Source organism: Callithrix jacchus, chromosome 17 (genome assembly GCF_049354715.1).
Source record: "Callithrix jacchus isolate 240 chromosome 17, calJac240_pri, whole genome shotgun sequence".
In the NCBI taxonomy this organism is placed as follows: domain Eukaryota; kingdom Metazoa; phylum Chordata; class Mammalia; order Primates; family Cebidae; genus Callithrix; species Callithrix jacchus.
The window spans coordinates 8,155,994-8,172,884 of NC_133518.1; the positions used below are offsets into that span (position 1 = coordinate 8,155,994).

General features: G+C 49.3%; 1 protein-coding gene and 1 pseudogene across 45 annotated transcripts in view; one reads left to right on the forward strand and one right to left on the reverse strand.

Annotated features, from left to right (window-relative positions):
• LOC144580054 (DNA mismatch repair protein Mlh3-like) overlaps positions 1 to 374 on the reverse strand; it is a 52,588-nt pseudogene extending 52,214 nt beyond the window's left edge. The window contains exon 1 of the transcript XR_013528930.1: positions 131 to 374. The product of XR_013528930.1 is annotated as a DNA mismatch repair protein Mlh3-like (transcript). The remainder of the gene's footprint in view (positions 1 to 130) is intronic.
• An 8,735-nt stretch (positions 375 to 9,109) lies between these two features.
• LOC103790476 (uncharacterized) overlaps positions 9,110 to 16,891 on the forward strand; it is a 99,505-nt gene continuing 91,723 nt past the window's right edge. For all 44 annotated transcript variants that reach the window (XM_078354963.1, XM_078354962.1, XM_078354941.1 and 41 more), the window contains exon 1: positions 9,110 to 9,200. The gene's annotated coding sequence lies outside the window, so the exon portion shown is untranslated. The remainder of the gene's footprint in view (positions 9,201 to 16,891) is intronic.

The window sequence follows — 16,891 nt, forward strand, 5'->3', positions numbered from 1 at the left end:
ACCCTGCCCTTGTTTATTCCCTAGCCATGACCCAGCCCCAGTTTGCCCTCATCTAGTCCTGACCAGGCATTGCTCTACCCACTTCCCTGGCCCTACCCTAGCCTTGTCTTGGCCATGTGCTACCCTGTACCTTTCCTGGACTTGTGCTTGCCATGGCTTGATTCTGGCCCTGCTGCTCCTGCTGACTCCGGTCCTGTCATGGTACCCGACCTGCCAGTGGTCACTGTCCTGGTCCTGTTCTGGCCCTCACCTGGAAGTTGACATATCCTGAGCTTGATTTGTCCCAGCCATTCCTGGACCTTTCTCTGCCCTAGTCTATCAAGGCCCTGCATATACTGCCCTTTCCTGGAACTTCCATGGCCCAGGTATGGCATTACCTTGTCTTACACTGCACTGGTTATGCCTCTGCCCTGCCCAGACACATAACGACTCCCTGGATGTGCACTGACCCTGCCTAGGTTTTGCCCTCTCCCCTCTATGACCTGTCTCTGGTCCTGCCCTGCCATGGTTCTGCCCTTATTTAGCTGGGGGCCTGACCCTGCCATACCTCTGGCCCCCTGTCATACCTCTGGCCCCCTGTCCTTTATCCAGGTTTTGACCCTGCCTTACCTTTCCCCAGCCCTTCCTGGATCTTCCCTTTCTCTTCTGTGCCTTTGCACACCCTGGCCTTTCCCTAACCTTGCATTGATCCTTCACTGGCCCTCTCTGACTTGGCATGGCCCTAGTCCTGCCCTGGTCTGACCCTGACCCTATACTGGCTACACAATACCCTGGCCCAGTGCTTGTCCTGGCCCTGTTCCTACTCTTGCCCTTGCTTGGCTCTGCCCTACTTGTGGCCATGCCCTAAGCTATCCTAGCTCTGCCCTGGCCCTATCCTAGCCTTGGTCTATGCTGTTCCTGCCTTTGCTTTGTCCTGGTCCTCATTCTGCCCTAACCCTGCCCCTGCTCTGGACTTTCCCTGGTCCTGCCTTCTATGTGGCCCTACCCTTGCTCCAGCCCTTGTCCTGGTCCTGGTCCTGTGTTGTCTTAGTCCTACCCTGATTTCACCATGGTCCTTGTCTCACCCCTTTGTCCAGCCCTGCTTTGGCCCTTACTTGGCCCCTAAACCAGATGTGGCCCCAGCCCTGACCACTGGTTCTAATCCTGGTCCAGCCATGGTCCTGGTCCTGCTCTTTCTTTTCCTTGTTCCTGAAATTGCCCTTTCCTGGTGCTGGTCCCAAGCCTGGCCCTTCCCTGGAGCTTCTATGGGCATGGTCGGGAACCTGTCCCTTGATTGTACCAGGCCTGCCTTTGTTCTGTGCTATCCTGGCCTGACTCTGCTCTGTAGTAGCACTGATCTGGCCCTGCCATAGCCTAGCCCTACCACTGCCCTCCTAACCCCACCCTAGTTGTGTCCTTGCCCTGAATCTCCTTCTTCCTCCCTTGACCTTGTCTTTGATGTAACCCTGACTCAGCCCTATCACTAGGATTCACTATCGCTCTGCACTACCCTATTCCTGCCCTGTTCTGAACTGGTCCTGACCTTTCCCTGGCTCTGGCCCTGCCCTAGCACAGTCCTGACTGGGCACTGCCACTTTCCTTGCCCTGCCCTGCCAATAGGAAGATCCTGACCTGGTCCTGGTCCTGTCCACACTAGGCAATGGTCTTTACCCTACCACTCATTCAGCCATAGTGCTGACAAGGACTTGGTCCTTGTCCGGCCCTTCCTCTTGCCTTGCCCTGATTCTGTCCCTGGCAATGCTTTCATCCCTGCCCAGCCCTGGCTCTACCTGATCTGGCCTTTCCTTGGCCCACTGCTGCAATGGCTCTGCCATGTCCTAGCCCTGATTCTTCCTGGGAGCAGCTCTGAAGGTGGCTTCAGCATTCAGCCTGGCCCTGCCTCTGCCCTGGACTCTGGCCCTGCAGTGCCCTACCCTAATCTGGCCCCACTCTGGCCCTATATTGGCCATGTACTACCCTGTCCCTTCCCTGGACCTGCACTGGCCCTGACCCTGTCCCTCGTCCTGACTCTGGTCCTGCCATGGCCCCTGGCCTTCCAATGGTTATGGTCCTGGTCCTCTTCTGGTCCTGACTTCGACTTGGACATGTCCAGGGCTTGATTTATCCTGGTCCTGCCTTGTCTTGCTTTTGCCCTGGACTCACCAAGGTCCTGCCTGTTCTGCCCTTTCCTGGCACTGCCATAGCCCAGTCATGCCATTACCCAGTCTTACTCTACACTGGTTGTGCCCTGGTTCTGGCCTGCCCTAGCCCCTTCCTGGATTTACCCTGACCCTGACGTGGCTTTTCTCCTGCCCTCTCTATGGTCAGGCTCTAGCCCTGTCTTGCCCTTCCCTGCAATGGTGCTACTCTGTCCTTATACAGATCCTGAGACTGCCCTGGCCTGGACCCTGGCCCTTCCCTTGCTCTTCCTTGCCCCACCATGTCCTGGTCTTGCCCTCACCCTACACTGACCCTTCATCGGCCCTCTCTGCGTTAGCCTGACCCTGGTCCTGACTGTACCTTCTCCCTGGTCTTGCCTTGGCTCTACTCTGTCATCCTCTAACCTGGGCCTGTATTTGCCCCACCATACCCTGGCCCAGTGCTTGCCCTGGCCCTGTTCCTAGGCCTGCCCCTGCTATGACCATGCCCTGCTTTTGGCAATACCCTGTGCTACCTTACTACTGCTCTGCCCGGGCTCTATCCTGCCCTGACCCAACTCTGACTGGGCACTGCACTACTCTGGCCCTGCCCTGCCCAACCCTATCCATGTCCAGGACCTTCTCTGGTCCTGTCTCTGGTCCTACCATGGCTCTGACCCTGCCACCAGTCCTGCCATAGCCCTGACCCTGACTTGGCCCTGTCCTACCCTGGCCTTTCTTTGGCCCTGTGCTACACTGGCCCAGCCCCAGCATGCACTGCCTCTTCCCTGGACCTGGGCTGGCCGTGCCTTCATCTGACCCTGATTTTTGTCCTGACCTTTGTCCTGACATGACCCCAGGCTGTCAGAGGTCATAGTCCTGGTCCTGTTCTGACCATGACCTAGACTTGGGACATGTCATGTGCCTGATGGGTCCCGTCCTTGCCATGGCCCATCCTTGCCCTGTCCACACTATGGCCTTGCCTGCTCTGCTGTCTCCCAGGACTGACCTGGCCCTGCATTAGCCTAGTCATGTAATTTCCCTGGCCTACCCTTCCCTGGTTATGTCCAGGCTCTGGTCCCTCCCTATACCTGCCCTAACCCTGCCGTGGCATTTCTCTACCCTCTCTATGGACTTCCTCTGGACCTGTCCCGTCATGGTCCTGCCCCGTCATTGCCATATCCCTGACCCTATCACTGCCCTTATCCTGACCTTGACCCTTCCCTGGTCCCTGGCCCTTCCAAGGACCTCTCATGACTCTGCCAAGGCCCTAGGCCTGGTTTGTCCTAGTACAGCCCTTGTCTTAAACCACCCTTCCCTGACATGTCCTGTCTGTCCTCAGCCCCCAGACCCTGCCATTGTCCCTTAACCTAGCCTTGACTAGGCCCTGCTCTGGACCTGACCTTGGTCTATACGTTGTCCTGGTATTACCCTGGACCTGCCCTGTCATGAACTGGACTTGGAGGTATCCAGGTGCTGAACTGACCTGGTCCAGCCTTGGATTGTCCCTGTCCTGGCTCTACCATCATCCTGCCCTGTTCTGCCCTGTCTTGGCACTGAAATGGCCCTGCAACAGCCCAGTTATGCCAATGCACTGCCCTACACTTTCCTGGCTCTTTCCTGGTCCTGGTCCTGCCCTCGATATGCCTTGACCCTTTCTCAGCCCTGGTACAAGCTGGCACTAGCCTGACTCTACAATGACATTGGTCCTGTCCTACCTATGAACCAGCTCTGTTCCTGCTTCACCATGACCCTGCTCTGTCACAGCCCTGGCCCTTTCCCTGGCCCTTATCCTGCTCAGGTCCTTCCCTAGCCTTGCCCCTCTGTTATGGCCCTGACCTGACCCTACCCTAGACCTCATCCCTGGCCTTTCCCTGCTTAAGGCCTTACCTGGTTCTGTACTGGTCCTGATCCCATCCTGACCCTGAAATGACTGGAATTACCCTGGTCTTGCACTACTCTGGCCTTGGCCCTGACTGTCACTGTCCTAGACCCAGCCCTGTTGCCAGTGCTGCTATGGCCCTGACCATTTCCCTGGACTCTTGCCATGCCATGAAGCTGCACTGTGCTTACCCTTGTTCTGGCACTGCCCTGGCTATTCTCTGTCCTTTCCCTTGCCTTGGCATCACCCTGGCCCTACTCTGCCTGCCTTGTCTCTGTCTAGGCCACACCCTAGGTTTGACCCTGCCCTGGCTGTCACCCTAGACTTGGCTGGGTTCCGTCTTGGACCTGGCCATAGCACAGACCCAGCAATTTGGGAAGCTGAGTCAGGTGGATCACCTGAGCTCAGGAGTTCAAGACCAGCCTGACCAACATGGTGAAACTCTTTCTTTACGGAAAATGTAAAACTTAGCTGGGTGTGGTGGCAGACACCTGCGATCCCAGCTACTCAGGAGGCTAGCACAAGTAAATTGCTTGAAGCTGGGAGGCAGAGGTTGCAGTGAGCTGAGATTGTGCCACTGCACTCCAGCCTTGGCAATAAGAGTAAGACTCCATCTTTTACATAAAAAAAAGATTTAATGTGCAAAATAATTCCAAATTTCTAAAGTTGAGTGTTCTGAGCAGTAAGCTTTGATTACTGAAAAACGTACTTACCAGAACATTCTTCAGTGATGCTCAAAAAGTGAGGTGTCTGCTCTGCAGAGATGAGTCAGGAGTAGTGAAGAAGCAGGTGGCTTGTCAACTCTGCCCACCAGAAACGACGCTCAGCAGGGTTTAGCAACAGTAGTCTCCCCTGTGAACCCACAAGGTAAAGTCTAGGAGGAAACCAGAAAGGAGTTGGCCAAGTTACAAAAGAAGGGCTGAGGCTGAGCGGCCCCACGGGAAGGAAAATGCCAGAAACATAGAAGCTCTGGTCACAGTGTTCTCATGAGGATTTTTATTAAAAAGAAGCTTTGGCAGCCATCCCAGAGCAACCTCAAGAGGAGATATTGGGGTCACAGAGCTGCCTGGGAGTTTTGGAGTTATGCACAGACCTGGAGAAGCTGAAGTCCAGGGGGCCACCTGCATCTGCATGGCAGTAATCAAGTCTATCACTTATTCTCCTCTCCCTCCAAACTGTCACTGCAAGATCCCACTATGCCACTTACTAGCTGTGTGACCTTAGGCAAGTTACTAAACACTTCTGAGCCTCAGTAAATGGTAGCTAATATTGTTTATTGTTATTAAAAGTGGTTAAATCTTTACAGGGTCATGCACAACCATAAGCAGGTCACATTGGGAGAGGCAAACATTTCTTATGACACGTTAGATGGTAAATATTTTAGACACCATAAGCCAAACAGCATTATATGTATGTATATATTTCATACATACATAGCTACAGGCATTCAGACAGTGGCTCTCTCAACAATGGCAATGCCTTTCTGGCCAAGACTGGATTGATCAGTTGTTCTTATGCCACATTTTCATGTGAAGTGTTGAAGGCTGCTGTCTTCTCTGTCCTGTTATTACACAACATTGAGTGGGCCCACTCTGGCCACACTCCTGGAACATCACCACCGGAACCAGGAAGCAAGAGGTCAGGGTCCTCTCCTTCCCTGAAGTTCTAGCTGCAGCCCCAACTATGGGCTCACCCTGGAGCCCGGTGCTGGTGCATTCCTAGGCCAGGGAAGGCTATGCTCTGCCCTCCACATGACACCTGGGGATGCTGAGATGAACCAGATGTGTCAGTGGCTAGAGAGAAGGGCAGCAGCTAGTGTGGCCACTTGCTGGCACCTCCACTGCTTCCCTTGGCTGGTGTGGAGAGAATGATAAAAAAATAAGAAACAGAGAACAGACCAATTATGGGTAATGCAATTAAAGTAGTAATAAAAAGTCTCCCATCAAAGAAAAGCACAAAAATCATGGTTTTACTACTGAATTCAATGAAACATTTTTAAATGAGCTAATACCAAATATACTCAAAATATTCCCCCAAAAATAAAAAGGAAGGAACACTTTTAAACTTGTCCTATGAGGCCAGCCCTGGTACAAAAACTAGACCAAAACACAACACAAAAAAGCAAACCACAGGCAAATATCCCTGATAAACACAGATGCAAAAAATCCTCAACCAACTATTTGAAAACTGCATTTGACAAGGCAATAAGCAGATCATCTGCCATGATTTAGAGGGATTCATCTGAGAAATATGAGGGTAATTCAATAAACCCAAATAAGTAAATGTGCCACATCACATTCAGCAAATCAAGAAAAAATATATCATCATTTCAGTAATGCTGAAAATAAAATTCAACATTCCTTCATCATTCAAGAAAGCTGTTTCATTACTTCTACCGCCCAAAAAGATACCTAAACATAGCAAAAAAGTTGGAAGATCCCACAATGAAAATGATAAAAGAGACAAGATATCAAAACAGACATGTGTAAATGGAAAGATAGCCCATGTCCAAGCACTAGAACAATACATTAAAATATCTATCACCCAATGTGATCTGCAGAATCAATGCAATCCATGTGAAATTACAAAAGACATTCTTCATGGAAACAGAAAAAAAATCCTAAAATTCACATAGAAATGCAAAATATCTCAGATAGATAAAAGAATCACGAACAAAAAGAAAAAAGCTGAAAACATCATAATACCTGATTTTAAAATGTATTATAAATCATTAGTAACAAAAACAGCATGGTACTGGCCATAAAAGTGGCAAGGGAGAGACAGAGACACACAGACATAGCGGAATGACAGACATATACAAATGAAACAGAATAGAGAACTCAGAAATAAATTCATGCATTTAAAGTCAACTCATTTTTAGCAAAGGCACCAAAAACACACCTTTGGAACGGACAGTATCTTCAATAAACTGTGCTAGGAAAACACAACACATACATAATAAACGGTCAAGAATAAATCTAGACCGTTATCTTACCAAATACAAAAATCTACTCAAAATAAAAATTTAAATGTAGGACCTGCAACTATGAAAATACTAGAGAAGAAAACAGTATAAATCCTTCAGGAAATTGGTTAGGACAAGGGATTTTCAAATACACATCAAAAGCACAAGCAACAAAAGCAAAAAGCATCAAAGGCAATTGTATTAAACATAGAAGCTTCTGCAAAGTGGAGGAAGCAATCGGAATGAAGAAAATTCAGAATATAGAATTTGCAAACTATGCCATCAGGCAAGCGTCTAATACAGAAAACTATAAAGAATTCAAACTTCTCCAAAGCAAAAAATACAAATAACCTTATTTAAAAATCAGAAAAAGATCTACCCAAACCCTTTGTCCCCCAGCAATATTTTTCCATCTTCTTTTCCCAACAGCCTTTGGCCGCTCCCTCTCGCCAGCCTTTTTCTTTCTCCATCTACCGCAAAACTTTTTCCACATTTTTCCCCTCTGTCATTTCACAAAGACTTCTCTACTCTCTTGCTCACTACAGTTTTCCCCACCCATCCACCCCAAAACTTTTCTACACCGTTTTCCCCCACTGTGCTTTCTTCCTTTCTTTCCTACCCTCTTCCCCACCTCACTCTCATCCCATTTGCTCCTCTATCTACACAAAAACATTTTCCTCATCTTTTACCAAAGCCTTCTCACCACTCCTGCTCAGCACCCTCTTTTCCCCCTTCATCTTCCCAAAACTGCCCCATCGTCTTTTTCCCCTTTCCTTCTTGCCACCCTCTTTCCCTTCTCCATCTATCCCAAAACATTTCCTCACCATCTTTTCTGCAAAGCCTTCCCTGCTTCCCACTCACCCTCTTCTTCCCCTTATCCTGCTTGCCACGTCTTTTGCCCTCTACCCTATTTTCCCCATCTTCTTTTTCCCATCCCTCTTTCTGCACTCCCGCTGGCCACCCCCTCTTTTCTCTTCCCACTTGCCACCCTCTTCTCCCTCCATCTATCCACTTTATCCACTGTCTTTTCTTTCTGCACCGTCTTTCTTTCCTGCCCATCGTCTATTCACAAAACCTTTTCTCCTTCCCACTGGCCACCCTCTTTTCCCTCTTCATCTACCTGAAACATTTTCTCCCCTTCTTTTCGCAAAACCTTCTCTCCCTCCTGCTTGCTCACTTTCTCTTCCCCCCTCCCTCGTTGCATCATCTTTTCTTCTCCCACTTGTCCCCCTCTTCCCTTCTGCATCTGCCCAAAATCTTTTTACCCACCGTCTTCTTTCCGTCTTTCTTTTCTCCCGTATTTTTTCAGACCTTCTCTCCCTCCTGCTCACCCCCTGGATCCCCCCTCACCATCCTCTCATTCCTCCTGTCAATTGCCACTCTATTTTCCCCTTCCATCTACCCAAAAACGTTTCCCCACCATCTTTTCACAAAACCTTCTCTCCCTCTTCCTCGCCCCCTGCTTCCCCCCTCACCATCCTCTCATTCCTCCTCTCACTTGCCACTCCATTTTCCCCTTCCATCTACCCCAAAATAGTTTTCCCACCATCTTTTCCTCACCGTCTTCTTTCAACATCTTATCCTGTTCGCCATCCTCTTTGTCCCTTTGGCAATAACCACCCTCCTTAGCCCTCCCACCTCGCCCCAAACTCGTTTCCCCTCCTACCGCTCCAGGGGCATGAGTCCGTGGCTACTGCCAACCACAGTGAGGTGAGCTGCAGCAAGGTGAACCGCAGGACTGCAGACTCCAGCTTCCAGCAGGCGGCAGCTGTCTCTCCCGTCTTCTACTCCTCTAAGCCCGGCACCGAAGAGCACAGCCGACGGACACAGAAAAGCCTGGAATGGAGTGCCTGCCCAACAGAGCTATTTATATACTGAGGTTATGCACAGAGGTTCCTGAACTACACGGTCTCATTGGATGAAAACAAGTCTGAGGCCAACCAATCAGAGCATGAAAATAAAACCCAATCAGAGTAGGCCTAAAGGTTTCCTCTCATCCAATCAGAACATGTAGTCCAGCAACCATGGGCAAAAACCTCAGTATATAAGGCATGTGTATCTTGCGGAGCCACTGTGTTCCCAGCCTAGAGGACCAGCAGAGGGGGCAGCGGAGCCACCTACTGCACGCTGGAGGCTGCAGCCTGCGGTACCGTGGCTGGCCTCGCTGCAGTGGGTGGTGGTGATGGAAACTGCAGCGGCTGGAGCGGTGGTGACAGAAACTGCAGCAGCTGGAGCGGTAGGAGGGCGGCCGGAGTGGTAGGGGAGCAGGCTGGAGGGGTAGGAGGGCGGCCGGAGGGGTAGGGGAGCGGGCTGGAGCGGTAGGAGGGTGGCCGGAGTCATAGGGGAGCAGACTGGAGCGGTAGGACGGCGGCTGGGGTGTTAGAGGATCAGGCTGGAGCGATAGCTTGAAGGTGCAGGGCTTTCAGAACAGGATTTCTGGGAGCAGCCCCTCGATGATTATGGGGCAGGGGTTACTCTTAACACTTGTAGGGCGCTTGGACCGGGTGCCTGATGCTTCCCCTGTGGGTGAGAGGCAGGGTCCTACTGCTCAGCAGTGAGAGGCAGTGTGGGGCGTGTGTACATGGGATTTCACGCATGTGATGTAAAGACATCCATGCAGAAGAGTGAACGATGTGAAAGTGTTGTAGCACCGTGGAAACGTATAGGCATTACAATCTGAGCTATTTGATCAGAAAATAAAAAAGTAGGCCAGCAGGGTGACTCATGCCTGTAATCCCAGCATTTTGGGAGGCCAAGGCAGGAGGACCACTTGAGTCTAACAGTTTGAGTTCGGCCTGGGGGACATAGCAAGACCCTGTCTCTCCTAAGAATTTCTTTTAAAAAGCTGGGCATGGTGGTGCATGCCTGTGGTTCCAGCCACTTGGGAGGCTGAGGATTGCTTGAACCCAGGAGTTTGATGCTATAGTGAACCATGATCACACCACTGCACTCGAGCATGGGTGACAGAGAGACTGACTGAAAGGAAAAAAGAAAGAAGAAGCCACACCAACATGCTACCATGTCCTATGCTCCTCTTTTTTTTTTTTTCTTTTAAGACAGTTTAACTCTGTTGCCCAGGCTAAAGTGCAGTAGGGCGATCTCAACTCACTGCAACCTCTGCCTACCAGGTTCAAGCGATTTTCCTGCCTCAGCATCCTGAGTAGCTGGGATTACAGGTGGCCACCACGACACTCAGCTAATTTTTTGTATTTTTAGTAAAGAGGGAGTTTCATTAAGTTGGCTAGGCTGGTCTTGAACTCCTGATCTCATGATCTGCCCACCTCAGCCTCCAAAAGCGCTGGGATTGTAGGTGTGAGCCACCAAGCCCAGGCTTTTTTTTTTTTTTTTGGATACAGTTTCACTTCTGTTGCTCAGGCTGGAGTGCAATGGTGTGATCTTAGTTCACTGCAACCTCCACTTCCCAGGCTCAAGCAATTCTCCTGCCTCACCCTCCTGAGTATCTGGGACCACAGGAGTGCACCACCGCACCTGGCTAATATATTTGTATTTTTGGTAGAGACAGGGTTTTGCCATGTTGCCCAGGTTCAAGGCTCATGAGTACAGTTCCTGTTTCATTCACCGCAGTATCCCCAGTGCCTGAGACATGCCTGGCATTTCATAAATCCTCAAGAAATATGTGTAAGGGAGTGAATAGTTTCGGCTGGAAGTGGGAAGCCTCCCACTTCTCTGTCCACAGTGTCTGCGTGTCCCTCCCCCGGGGGTGTTCCACTGCTCACTGTATTTCCTATTGAAAATGTCCTGGACCTGCTCCCTCAGTGTGTGGGTGATGTGGATCTGGGAGAGCCTCATGTTGTAATTTTCTGCAAAGCGTAAAACGACTATGGGTTTGGGCTGTTCAGTGAAAAGGCACTTGGGGAATTTTAAGGAATATGATTTTCTAATTATGGGAAACTCCTTCTCTGGCAATTAATGGATCTTTAGAGTGGGCCCCTCAGGTCCTTCAGCACCAAGGTCTTGATGGAGACATGTTTTTTCCAGAAGGACATGCACTGTCGTTGCAACAGTGATGAGCTGGAAATTAATTGCTGACATTTGAAAACCACCAAACCAATACATAAGTCCCAGAGGTGAGGGACACTGGAGAGTGGATTCTTGTGCCCCAGGCTGGTGGGTAGGGAATGGGGGCTTTATGAAGTCCCTAGAGAGCTGGAGAAAAGGGAAAGAACACAAGCTCAGCTAACTCAGCAGGTGGTGGGGGACAGGCAGTCCCCACAGACATGGGGTGGGCCTGGCAGCTCCCAGTGGGCATTCACTCACCCAGAGGGTGTTCATTAAAGACCACCAAGTATGGCCAGGAACAGTGGCCTATACCTGTAATCCCAGAGCTTAGGGAGGCCACGGTAGGAGGATCACCTGAGGTCAGGAGTTGGAGACCAGCCTGGCCAACGTGGTGAAACTAGAAATACAAAAATGAGCTGGGCATGGTGCTGTGAACCTGTAATCCCAGCTACTAGGGAGGCTGAGCCAAGACAATTGCTTGAACCTAGGAGGTGGAGGGTGTAGTGAGCCAGGATCATACCCCACATGCCAGCCTGGGCAACAGAGTGAGACTCTATCTCAGGAAAAACAAAAACAAAAGCTGGGTGCAGTGGCTCACACCTGTAATCTCAGCACTTTGGGAGGTGGATCATCTGAAGTCAGGAGTTCAAGACCAACCTGTCCAGCATGGTGAAACCCTGGCTCTACTAAAAAAATATAAAAAATTATCCAGGCTTGGTGGCTCACACCTGTTGTTTCAGCACATTGAGAGGCTGAGGCAGCAGGATCACGAGGTCAGGAGTTGGAGACCAGTCTGACCAACATGGTGAAACCCTGTCTCTACAAAGAGTACAAAAATTAGCCGGGTGTGGTGATGGGTACCTGTAATCCCAGCTACTCAGGAGGCTGAAGCAGGAGAGTTGCTTGAATGCTTGAACCTAGAAGGCAGAGGTTGCAATGAGCCGAGATTTTGCCTCCAAACTCCAGCCTGGTCAACAAGAGTGAAACTCTGTCTCAAAATAAGGCAAGTGCCAGCATGTACTGGGGGATCCCAGACCGCCATGAGCCCCTGACTGCAGGGCAGGGAGGCAGGAGGGGAGGAGGGAGTGACTCTGGGCACTTGGGCCAGGCTTGTAGTGAGGGTCTCAGTCTGCTAAGGGGGCTGGGTATGAGGAGCTGTGGTGAGGAGAGAGTCATGAACTCCCCCAGTCATGGAATGTCCCAGAACAGCTGTGCAGAAAAGAGTATGAGAGACCAGAGGCAGAGAGCAGCTGCTCTCTGGGACTTGGGCCTCTCTCTCTGGGCTCCTCCACCCCCAGTGACTCTTCCCACCACCAGTCTTGTCAACCCCTTTCTCCTCAGTACTAGAGGGTGGCCACACAGTCACCCTCTACTACTCACTTGCAGCCACACCCTGGCTCCTCAGAGCAGCCCCAACATGGGGGCTCCACAGGGCATCACCTGTCTCCCAGCTCAGACCCTGGCACCTTCCTGCTGCTCGATCCTCCTCTTGCCTTTCCTCAAGTGTCTCCCTGCTTCCATTCCTCTCCTTCCTTGCTTACTTCCACCTCCTGCCTCCCAGCCCAGCCCCAACCTTTTCCACCTGACCTTGGTGACACACCCCTCCCTCCCTTCCTTCCTTTCTTCCCTCCCTCCCTTCCCCTACTTCTCTCCTCTTTCTTTCCTTATTTTCTTTTTCCTTTCTTCATTCCTTTTCTTTCTCTTTCTTTTTTCTTCCTCCCTTCCCTTCCACTTCCCCTTCTCCTTCCGTCCTTCTTTATTTCCTTCCCTCCTTCCTTTTTCCCTTCCTCCCTCCCTTCCTTTCCCCACTTCTCTCCTTTCTTTTTCTTTCCTTCCTTTCTTCCTTTTTTCTTTTTTCCTTCTTTCATTCTCTTTCTTCCTCCCTTCCCTTTGCACTTACACTTCCCTTTCTCCTTCCTGCCCTCCTCCTTCCTTTCCTCCCTTCCTTCATTCCCCAACTTCTTTCCTCTTCCTTCCTTCCTTCCTCTTTATTTCTCTTCTTCTTTTCTTTATGTCTTTCTTTTTGTCTATCCTTCCTTCCTTCCTTTCTCTTTCATTCTTTCCTCTTTCTCTCTCTTTTCTTCCTTTCTCTTTTCATCTTTCTCTCTCGTTCTTTCTTCCTCTCTTCCCTTCCCCTTACACTTTCACCTCCCTTTCTTCTTCTTTCCTTCTTTTCCTTCCTCCTTTCCTTCCCCCACTTCTTTCCCTTTCCTTCCTTCCTTGCTTTCCCCTCTTTCTTTCTCTCTTCTTTTCTGTCTCTTTCTTTCCTTCTTTTTTTCCTTCCTTTCTCTCTTTCTTTCATTCTTTTCTCTCTTTCTTTCTCTTTTTTCCTTTCTTTTTTGGGAGGTCAAGGTGGACAGCTCACCTGAAATAATGAGTTTGAGCCCAGCTTGGCCAACATGGTTAAACCCCGTCTCTAAAAATACAAAAAAATTAGCTGGGCATGGTGACAGATGCCGGTAATTCCAGCTACATGGGAGGCTGAAGCAGGATAATTACTTTAATCTAAGAGGCAGAGGTTGCAGTGAGCCAGAATTACACCATTGCACTCCAGCCTGGATGACAAGAGCAAGACACCGAATTAAAAAATAAAATGAATAAGGAGGAGGAGGAAAGGGGTGGAAGAGGAGGAGGAGGAGAAAAAACAGCCAGAAGAGGGGGAGGAGGAGCAGCCAGGCATGGTGGCTCACACCTGTAATTTGAGGAGGAGAAACAGCCAGATGAGGTGGCTCATGCCTGTAATAGGAGGAGGAGGAACAACCAGGTGGGGTGGCTGATGCCTATAATCTGAGGAGAAGGAGGAAGAGAAGGAAAAGGGGAGGAGAAAAAGGATCAGGAAGAGGAGGAACAGCCAGGTGAGGTGGCTCTTGCCTGTCATCTGAGGAGAAGGAAAATTGGAGGAGGAGGAAGAACAGCAAGGCACAGTGGCTCATGCCTGTAATCCCAGCTTTTAGGGAGGCTGAGGCAGGTAGATTACAAGGTCAGGAGTTTGAGACCAGCCTGACCAACATGGTGACACCCTGTCCTTGCTAACAATACAAAAATTAACTGGGCATGGTGTTCCCACTTGTAATCCCAGCTACTCGGGAGGCTGAAGCAGGAGAATTGCTTGAAGGCAGCAAGTGGAAGTTGCAATGAGCCATGATTGTGCCACTGCACTCCAGCCTGACAACAGAGCTAGACTCCATTATAAAATACAAAATAAAATAATAAAATACTAGACAACATGGCTTCAATCTGGTAAAAAACCATCTGCATAATAAAAGGTTAGGGTGGAGTGGCCAGCTTCTTTCACAGGCTTTACAAATAGCATCCCTGGTCCAACCAGTCTTTTGCACCCTATGTAAATCAGACACCATCTCCTCAAGCTCCTCTGTAAAACCTGTAAATCCAGCACTTTGAAAGGCTGAGGCCACTTGGGGTCAGAAGTTCAAGACCAGTCTGGCCATTATGGTGAAACCCATCCCTACTAAAAATACAAAAATAAGCTGAGGATATGGCAGGTGCCTGTAATCCCAGCTACTCAAGAGGCTGAGACAGGAGAATTGTTTGAACCAGGGAGGCAGAGGTTGCAGTGAGCCGAGATAGCACCACTGCACTTCATCCTGGGAGACAGAGTGAGACTCTACCTAAAATTAAAACAAAAAACTTTTTCTTCATTCACTGTGGAAGTGGCAACCCATTTTCTCCGGGACTCCTCTCTGCACAGAGAGTTCTTCTCTTTCTTTTGTCTGTTACACTTCCACTCTTAATTTCACTCTGGAGTGTCTGCATTCAGTTTTCCGTGGTCTTGGGACAATGAACCTGAGATTTTACCCCATACAAAAACACGGCTTCACAAATACAACTTCAAAACCCGTTTTCGGCCAGACACGGTGGCTCATGCTTGTAATCTCAGCACTTTGGGAGGCCAAGGGGGGCATATCATCTGAGTTGGCAGTTCAACACCAGCCTGACCAACATGGAGAAACCCCACCCCTACTGAAAATACAGGATTAGCTGGGCATTGGCAGGTGCAGTTTTCCAAAGGCAGAGATAAATTCAGGAAAGCAGAAGCTACAGGTAAAATCATGAAGCTGGCCAGGCATGGTGGGTCATGCCTATAATCCCAGCACTTTGGGAGGCTGAGGTGGGAGGATCCCTTGGGGCTAGGAGTTCCAGACCAGCCTGGCAGCAAAGCAAGACCCCCATCTCTACAAAAAACTACAAAAATTGGCTGGGCATGGTGGTGCTCACCTGTAGTCCCAGTTACTCAGGAGGCTGAGGTGGGAGGATCGCTTGAGCCCAGGAATTGGAGGCTGCAGTGAGCTATGATCATGCTAAAAACAAGGGTATCAGAAAAATATTGGATGGCTGGTTGGATGCAATGGCTCTCACCTGTAATCCCAGCACTTTGAGAGGCCAAGGTGGAAGGAGCACCTGAGGTCAGGTGTTTAAGACCAGCCTGGCCAGTATGGTCAAACCTCATCTCTATTAAAATACAAAAATTATCTAAGCACGGTGGTGTGTGCCTATACTCCCCAGCTACTCAGGAGGCTGAGGCAGAAGAATTGCCTGAACCTGAGAAATGGACATAGCAGTGAGCTGAGATGGTATCACTGCTCTCCAGCCTGGGCAATAGAGCGAGGCTCCATCACAAAAAAAAAAAAAGGAAAGAAAAATGTTGGATAGCATCTACATCTCTGAAAAAGGAACAGATCAGCAGGCTGATGAATAAGATCTAAGAGTCTATGAGTAAGACCTACAGAAATAAGAAGATGCCAAATGTTTCCCGAGACCTCTTCATGATATTTTTTAAATGCAGTAAAATACGTATCTCGTGTTGACCAAAAGGTACAATATTTGAGTTAGATGGGAGGAGTGGGTTTTTGAGATATATTGCCCAGCAAGAGTATTATTCATTATGAACTATAGTTGTTACTAATAATGTATATTTCAAAATTACTTAAAAAGTAGATTTTGGTTGGGCCTAGTGGCTCATGCCTGTAATCCCAGCTGTTTGAGAGGCTGAAGAGGGCAGATCACTTGAGGCCAGGTGAATCAGTTGAACATGGGAGGCAGAGGTTGCAGTGAGCTGAGATTGTGCCATTGCACTCCAGCATGGGTGAGAAAGCCACGCTCCATCTCAAAAAAAAGGTACATGTTATTTTATTTTATATTTTGGTTTTTTTTTGAGACAGAGTCACTCTCTGTTGCTGAGGTTGCAATGCAATGGTGCGATGTCGGCTCACTGCAACCTCTGCCTCCATGGTTCAAGTGATTTCCCTGCCTCAGCCTCCTGAGTAGCTAGGATTACAGGTGTGCGCCACCTTGGCCAGCTAATTTTTGTATTTTTAGAAGTGGGGTTTCACCATGTTGGCCCAGCTGGTCTTGAACTTGACCTCAGATGATTCGCCTGCACCAGCCTCCCAAACTGTTGGCATTACAGGCGTAAGCCACTGTGACTGGAAAAATTAGACTTTAAATGTTCTCACGACAGAAAAATGGTACATGTGTGAGATGGTGGATATGTTAATTACCTTCATATAATCATTCCACAATGTATACATAGATCAAAACGTCACACTAAGCCCACAAACATACACAATTACTACATTTATTAAAATAATTAAGCTTATCTCTTCAAAAACATTAATAAGTCCCAGCCAGGCTTGGTTGCCTACACCTGTAATCCCAACACTTTGGGAGATTGAGGCGAGTGGATCACAAGGTTAGGAGTTCAAGACCACTCTGACCAACATGGTGAAACCTTGTCTCTACTAAAAATATGAAAAAAATTAGCCAGGCATGGTTGCATGCACCTGTAATCCCAGCTACACAGGAGGCTGAGGCAGGAGAATTCCCTGAACCCAGGAGGCAGAGGTTGCAGTGAGCCAAGATCATGCCACTGTACTCCAGCTTGGACAT